Raw genomic sequence first — 9,277 nt, forward strand, 5'->3', positions numbered from 1 at the left:
GTCGGTGTGATTCTGCTGCACTGCTCTTTACTAGGTCTAGATATCGCAGCTGGATCTCATTGGCGGTAAGTATGATCAAGACTCCTTCATATTCAAACTAGATCCATCTTTTGTGCAATGACGAATAACTGTGATGATGAATGCCCTTTTGTTTTAGGCATTTTTAAACGAGATCCCTAATCAATATTGTCTTTTGTTACACCACTTACCCCCATTGTCCATGTCGATCATCCATCTATCTCATGATCCAGGAACTAGACTCCAGTCACATAAGTGTACAAGCACTCCCTACTCAACATAGGCATAGCATATATTACTAATAGGGCCTAGAGCTCTAATGTTATATGGTAAACGCCCAGACTAACCACACAGCAGGTTCATGAATATCTCGGCATTTGGTGAGAATAATGTGAGAGGCTTCATATCAATTTCAATATCAATTCATTTTCACATCTCTGAACAAAATGTCATAAATATTAAAATACCATTAGAATCTATGCATAAAACAACTGTTTGTTACAAAGTACAAATTGGATGGAAACTTCACCTGAACGCTGAGAGAATGCACTGAACCGTCTTGATACAATGATAGGAAAATAAACATTAAATGGTGTGTAGGCTACAGACACAGTTCTAGTTGAGGTGAGGATTTAGCTTTTAACGTTTTGCGAGATATTCAGAAACCACTCTATGAGATGTCAAAGAGCATGCAATAATACGTTAAGCAGGGCTATCAAAAGTTTATTTGATGAAAATCGGTTTTCAAATGGCTGAGATATCCAAAAACAAGGTGAAACAAGTTGAGATCCTGATAAAAGGCGTGGCATGTCGCCTTTTTTTATTATCACTTTTTTGGATATCTCAGCCATTTGAAAACCAGTTTTCATCAAATAAATGTTGAACCCTTCTTAAAATTACATGCTCTTTCATATTTCATATTAGAGGTTTCTCATTATCTCACTTAGAAATGTTCAAAACATGAATCTCCACCTCAACCAGTACTGTACAGTCCCTTTAAAAGGTCTGTTTACAGTACCAGTCAGTAGTATTGCACTATAGTATAGACTCTAAAGTCTGTATTCTTACAAAGTAGGAGAAATGTGATTAGGGCTAAATATGTACCAGTAATGTTAAAAAGCAAGCTTGTTCAGTCATAGGTCCTAGAACAATATAGCAGTTGATTAGCACAGGAAAATGATGAAATGATGAAAAAAAAACAACAACTAATGATAAGACTCGGAAAAGCCACAGAAAAAGCCACAAGCCAACAGTATCAGTACTACATTGTACATTACTAACAAGTGGAGACATTGACAGAAAAACTACTAATGTCACGATGATTCAGATGGATATGGTCACAGTTCTCTTTAATACTTATCAGGGTGACGTAACAAGATGCATAACATAGAACGTACGATAGTTAGGAATTTATCGGACACATAAATATGACATGTAAACATGAACTATAACAGCAAACAGAACTAAGATTTTGAACTAATCAGTGCCTTTCCTGTTAGAGTGCAGTGTGACAGTTTCATAATTGTACTAGTTTGTATGATCATCCTGTTATACCCCATGAAACAAAAGTTGTTCAATAGATTTTTACAGCAATGTTGCATACGATTTTGATATTCACCTGCTTCAGAGATTGGCTTATACTATAGTAGGCTTAACACTATTTTTAATAGTCGTGATTAGTAATAGTATTGAAGAAGCTTAGTGCTGAGGTGGTGAATTGATGCTGGATCAAGTAACAATACCAATATCATTTTTATGCCTAATATCATGTGTAACAATTGCTTTTTTTACATGACTTGGAATTTTTACAAACTTTGGTTGAAGAAAACCATATTTCTTATCATGCAAAGATGTAAGGCTCAGGTTATTTAAAGAGGCCACTTGATCACTCAATTTTTGAGATACGTATAGACATATATTGCATGTAGTAGGGGATAGAGAGATAATGAAGTCTGATGTAAGACTTGATCTAACTCCATAATAAAAAACATACAATTATACAGTTGTAGCCCTAATGTACTTAACATGTACATTGTCACTGAGACTTGTCGCCATCAATACTGGTAAATTGTGAAACTAGCTGTACAGTCATACCACAAAGGAATTCTAAAATGCTTCCTAAAGTAGTTTAGATTATTTCTCTCCTTCAAGGCTTTCTCCTGACACCATGTATCTAAACTGTATTTAAATAACTACTGTAGTAGTGAGAATATGTATCAGTTGGAAGTATGATGCATCTCATTTCAGGGCAAATCAAGAAGCTCTCTCCAGTGAAGCAAGACTCTACTCAACAAGATTACTGGTAAGTCTGTAATTTGCTCTAGGACCACTGGTCTAACAACTAGCAAGTGATGTTTTAACAATCCCAATCAGTGAAATTCACTTTTCAAGTTACACATCTTATGATCCCACATCTTTGATAAAAACAATGTAAATAGACATTTAGTTACTGAAAGATGTTATTATCATACTTATCTAAAAGGAATTAAAAAAACTTTTACTGATATATTCTCTTTATTTGTGCATTTGGAAATTGAATTTTAGATTTCAGGAAATAGTCTAAAGTTTGCATTCATTCTTTCAAAACATTAAGTGGTTTTTAGTCTTACGGTGGTTTGCTATGCTTCACTCATTCAATTCAATTCAATTCAATTCAATTCAATTCATTTATTTCATTCTCATTTTTCTTCAAACAAAACATAACACAAAGTGAATCAGGAATTCTATCATGAGCATAATTATACATTACAAAGTACGAAAAATAAATGATAGTCAACAATATAATAAAGATAAATTATGTATACATACCAGAAAATACAAAGTTATGTTTATGTCTTACTCCAGAAGTAAGGCTGAAGTTGGACTGTCAATGCAAATCTATTTATATTACATCAAACGTCTATCACAGAATAAAAAATTTGAAAAGACTTGGTAGACTTTGTAAGTATCTTTTCTAAAAAATATGATGCATGAAATTTTCTTTAATGCTATTGTATGTATGGGTTGGAATATATCAAAAGATTTGACTGTATTAAGGCAAATTACACAGTGTATAGTCATGAGTGGTGCCAAGTGCATAAAGACCTATGGTATCCAGTGTCTTATTTCTCCTTGTTGCAAAATCTTTGTTACTTCATTCATCATAATGCAGGGTGATCGTTGATTTTCTATGTTACTCCATGACAATTAACCAAGTTTGACAGTCCCCTATTTTTCTCTATTGGATTGTTTTTATCTTTTGACACGTTATATCACATTGATTTGAAATTTATTCATAAATTAGCCCTAGATTGATATCTGCAACCTTCTGAAGGGTCTTATGTCTAATAAAACACAGTGTGTGGACATATTGCTACAATATACTTTATTCTTTCCACCACAATATTATATTGCATGATTCATGTTCATACATAATACGCACACATAGAGATTTAGTACATCATTTTTCTATATGAAAATTTATCTACACAGATTTTTTTTCTCTCTCAAATAGCATTAACAATGATAAAATAACAAATCTGCACATCCAATAATGCACTTGCACCCTAATTCACCATTGCACTGATGCATTTTGTAGCTGCCTTATTTGGTTACACAATTTGATAGGCATTAAATGATTTGTAAAGAAATATAAGCCATAATATGCTTTTCCAGAGGCCGCCATCAAACTCAAGCTTCAGCTTAAGATGACGGTCTCCTGCATTTTGTATGTATTAACTCGATTGAATAATCAATGATTTTCCAATTGTTTTTGTATGAATATAATTCACCTATACATTTTTTCATTATTGGTACATTATGACTGTATTTCTATTCATCTTGTGTTGGATATAATATGTTATAGTACTGGAAAATTGTTTGTTATGTTGTATAACTTTGGGCAAGTCCAAGATAACACGCGCGTTACGTATGGGACATTCAGAGACTTTTATGACCTGAAAAATAGTGTTAATGGCTTTTGATCATATTAAACTTTATCATGGTGATTGATATCTAGGAGAAGTATAATCATGCAAAAAATGGAGAAAAATGACCTTCACAATTATATTCTAGAAGAGAAAATATGTGCCGTTACGTATGGGACCAGAAAATTTTTGTTTTTTTGAACATTTTTTTCAACCTCAAAACTCTCTGAAAGTATTTCATTCTACAACTTGTAACTCACTGTGATGAAAGTCACAACACTCAAGATTATCACAGGTAAGTTTTGTGTCATTAGGTAAAAAGCTCTAATTACAGGTTCTAATTAAAGACGGACATGACATGTTACGTATGGGACAGTTACGTATATGACAGTTTGTCCCCCATTCATTTAGTGTGTGAAGAACCATGTTTATGGGTATTTTGCATAATTATTGAAGTAAAATCAGTTGAAACTACTCAAATACTGATCCAGATTGTCAAGGAAACAATATTTCCCAAAAATTCTCCATCCTAATCATATTCAATCATATTTTTATATTTTTATGACCAACCTGAGTATGCATGCCCTTTGTCCCCCATTCGTTTAGTGTGTGGAGAGACATGTTTATGGGTATTTTGCAAAATAATTTTGCAAAATACCCAGAAACAAATTTTTGCATAATTATTGAAATGGAATCAGTTGAAACTACTCAAATACTGATCCTAATCCAGATTGACAAGGGAACAATATTCCCCAAATATTTACCATCATAATCATATTTAATCATATTCTATATTTTTATGACCAACCTGAGTATGTATGCCCTATTTTTATCAGGATAGTTACTACTGAAAAATTGAATAGTTTAAAGTGTTTACTTCCATTGATGAAGGGCAGTTTGCCATTTCGTTTCAATAAAAAAAAACTTGACACAAGAAATATTAATTTTTATAAATAAGCAATACCTGCTGCATGGAACCCCAGTGATCAAGTAGATATACACGTGTATGATGTCTGTCTAGCAGTCAGGTCATTGATTCGAGTCACACCTCAGTATGTATACCCATGAATTTTGTCGTGGCTATTATTGAAACCTGAATAAGGACAATTTGTGTATCACTTGCAATAAAAAAAAAATCATTTTACTTTATATTCTGTTTAAATATTTATATCACAACCATTTCAACTTGGATCTCCATCACTAAACTTTGAATTCCTCTAGTCTTAGGATTGTATGCTCTTTAGTAATTCATATAATTGGTTTCCAATCATCTCATTAAATGTTGAAAACTGAATCCCCATTTCTACAAAAAACTATACCATCCCTTTAATGCTGATTTTTCATTGTGTATTTTGCCATTTTCCCCTCCCCCTTTCTGAAAATTGTTCAGTCAAGTACATGTATTGTTTAAAGTGTCTATAACTCAAAAAGTAGCTGCAATGTTGGGATGCTTTCTTCAGGATGATTGACCATTTGTGTACTGAGAGACCTTCCCAGCTAGCTACATGCATTCACATGCATTATGTATGAGTATGTCCCATACGTAACGCATTTGTCCCATACGTAACATTATTTCAATGCCTAATAAAAAATATTCCTTTTACTGTTTTTATGCCTCCGCCACGAAGTGGTGCCGGAGGCATTATGTTTTCGGGTTGTCCGTCCGTCCGTCCGTCCTTCCGTCCGTCCGTCCGTCCGTCCGTCCGTCCGTCCATCCGTCCGTCCGTCCGTCCTTCCGTCCGTCCGTCCGTCTTTCCGTCCGTCCGTAATGAATTTTGTGGACAAGGTAACTATCAAAACCTGTTGAGGTATCCTAATGAAACTTGGCATGTATGTGTATTAGGGGGTGAAGTTGTGCCTATCAACTTTTGGGTGCACGTGCTCAAGGTCTAAGGTCAAAAGGTCAAGGTCAAATACATAAAATTTCACTATTTCCACCATATCTTTGCAATGCCAGAAGATATTTTCTTGAAACTTAGTGTATACATGTATTACCCTATTTAGATTCTCTGGTGAAAGTTTGGGTCATGAGGTCAAAGGTCAAAGGTCAAAAGGTCGAGTAAAAGTATTAAAACTTCTTTTTTTTCTCTGTAAATTGGAAAATTGTTCAAGGTATCTTCATGGAACATAGTATATACATGTACTGACTGGCAGTGATTATCTAGAGAATGTAGGGTTCATAGGGTCAAAGGTCAAGTGCAACACTTCAAAATTTTACTATTTCCCTCATGTTCATGCAATGCCAGCAGGATTATTATTTTTTTTTACACTTGGTGTATGCATGTGTAATCTAATTGAAACTCTCTGGAGAGTTTTGTTTTGTTTTGTTTTGTTTTTTTGCCTCAAAGGTCAAAAGGTCAAAGATCAAGTGAAAGTGCTGAACTAACTTTTCCTCCATATCTCAGAAGTGGCTCAATTTATCGTGAAATTTACTGCATATTTATGCATGTTCTACCTGAAAGTGATTACTAGTATCTTATGAATTTTAGGGTCAAAGGCCAGATGAACATGGTAACAATTTACTATTCAGTACAGAAATTGCACTCTTTCTCCATACCGGTACCATGAAAATTACTCAATGCATAAATGTATGAATGGGTCAAAGTCAAGTTAAAGTCCTTAAATCCCCAAATACATGCTCTCCTTTTCATCCAATTAAACCAAGGTCAAGGGAGGTGAACATTCAACACATTTGTGACAAACTTGTAATTTCAATATTTTGCCAGTTTTGTGAAAATGTAATCACACGTTGTCCACATGTACTATCTAGACCTATTAGGAAAATCATGCATTATGGCGGAGGCATACCAGTCACCATAGCGACATTTCTAGTTTCTTTTTTCTATGGTATTTAATTTCTCTAAACAATAAATTAGAACTTTCCAAAAGGGCATTAATATAACCTTAGCAATTTCAGAAAAAACCTAAAAAAATGACCTCAATTTGTTACGTATGGGACATGTCATGATAGGACACGAGCTAATTTGCATAATTAATTTGCATAATCCCTAAATTTTCATACCAAGTTAAACTATTTGATGAACTTCTTATGTCCACATATTAATCAAATATCATTTGCTTTCCTTTGAATTAATATGAATTTTTATAAATGTCCCATATGTAACGCTGTGTTTCACATTTATGCAAATGAAGCCCTTGAAATTTGCATAAATTTATGTGATATAATTTTTTTCCTCCATGGAAATCGAAACTTCAACTCATAAGCTTCAAAATGATACCAAACATGTCAATATTGAGCAAAGATGAAATTTTGCCTTCTGAGGGGACCTTATCTTGGACTTGCCCCTTTGTGAAAAATGCAGAAATAAATCAAATTACAAAAAAAAATAATAAGATCTACATTTTTCTTTGCAGTACTTTATGTTTGTACTGTGCCATCATCAAGAAAATGTATTGCAACCAATTTGACTTTGTCTTTCTTGTAACACACCTATTGTGTATAGCTACAAGTTGACTACTTTGGAGAACGAGAAAATTTCCTCAGATGGGGAGTGCCGGCTCAGTGCAGGATTGCAAATGCATCGTAAGTCCTTCAGTCTCAATAACTTGTAGAGGTTATGGGCTTACCATCTATTTGAGTACATTGTTTCAACCATGAAAGCTTTTATGTGCAGCAGTAGTCTAGACTTTTAAAACTAATGAAACGATTTAATTCTTTTATTCTGACTCACATAAGCCACACAAAATGCGTGCTTAGCCAGAGAGGCTTTATCATCCATTTTCCTTTTCTATTTTATGGCCAATGTTTTGACACAAAATCAGCTTGTAGAGTGTTGATTGAAGAGTATGAAGAAAATTTTTATCTTAACAATAAGATCTGATGTGAACATATAATATCTTGATTTTAAGCACATGAACAGGAACATACTTGAAGGTGTATCCACATTATCATTCATTTAATTTCATGTTAGTACTATGGTTCTCTTAAGAACTAAAATGTTCATACTTTGACTATATTGTTTAGACTTGGAAATTTAGATTGGAGAAGATTTCAAGCTTTTAATGTTCAAAAAGATAAGACCTCAGTTTGCCCATTTTTCACTTAGATCATTTCATTTCACATCTTGCTTGGCTTTAGGGTTTACAACTCTATCAGGGCAATGTAGTAGTAGGTCACATTATTTTGTAGTTGAAACCTTACACACATTAGATTCTGTTGACGTGTATTGAAATAACAATAAAGACTTTTTTCTTTCCTTTACAGTCACTTGAACACCAGGATTAATTGTAACAAAGCTGGCTTACATGAAGTGAAATTGCAGTATATGGAAGGAGGTGAAGAGGTATGATTCTTCTTTATTGTAGTACACTACAATCTATTCAAGTAAATGCTGGTTTCGGAGAATGATTTCCTTGGAGTAAAGTACAACATTTCTTATTGTAGTGTGTTGAGGCTTTAAATGCTACAGGCAACTCTCGTTATAAAGAAGTCCTTAGGACTGGAATTTTCTTTCACTATTTCAAAATTTCATCATTGCTGAGCAATTAAAGTATATGTAAAGACATAAATAATTTAGATTATAATTTGGGGACCTGATGTTAACTTTGGTGTAACAAATATTTCATTGTAACCATGTTTGTTGTAATGGGAGTGCACAGTGGCTATCATCAACTTTCATTGATCACTGTTGTTGTTTTTTATTCTACCTTAGTTCCTGGTATTTCTGATCATTAAAGAAATGTCATCACTTTTCCTACAAAAAAAAAAAAACACTGCTTGGAGATCTTGTTGTACAGAAGTTGTAATCAATCATTAGCCCTCAATCAAAACTTGGATAGAACAGCTTTGCATTTTATTTGAGATCATTCTATAGAATGTTTTCATTATCATTTTTTTTATTTCAGAAAGAAGATAGCCGCATCCTGATCATGAAAAAGAGTCCATTATGCTATGACTGGTATGTGGCTGCACTGGAAGGGTGAGTATGTACACAAGCCAATTATTGACAAAGTAGTCTGCCAGATTGATTCTCCTCTTTGACCTCATGAGGCTAACTTTCAAAAGTTCATTCTTTTGTAAAACAAAAATGTTGTTTATACATCCTTTGCAAGTAGGTTCTGCTATCTCGCTGAATATTATCTCAAAATGTATATATTACGAGTCAAATATCTCAAATGTTTAGTTCACTTCTGTTAGTTGAATTTGTTGATGTTTGTTTTTAATCTTACCATATTTGTACAAGTTATTTGGGTATATGTATTGATATCTTCTCTGAATAGTAGAGTTCATTTATAAGGTGATTTTGTGTATTTTTTACACAAAACAGGCAGTGTTGACCTAACAAACATAGGTTGGATGGTGTCTGGCTTCTTTCAAGATTTGTGGTCAGTTA

This window comes from Diadema antillarum, unplaced genomic scaffold (assembly GCF_040938485.1).
Source record: "Diadema antillarum isolate AM-2024a unplaced genomic scaffold, OU_Dant_1.0 seq00001280_RagTag, whole genome shotgun sequence".
Classification (NCBI taxonomy): Eukaryota; Metazoa; Echinodermata; class Echinoidea; order Diadematoida; family Diadematidae; genus Diadema; species Diadema antillarum.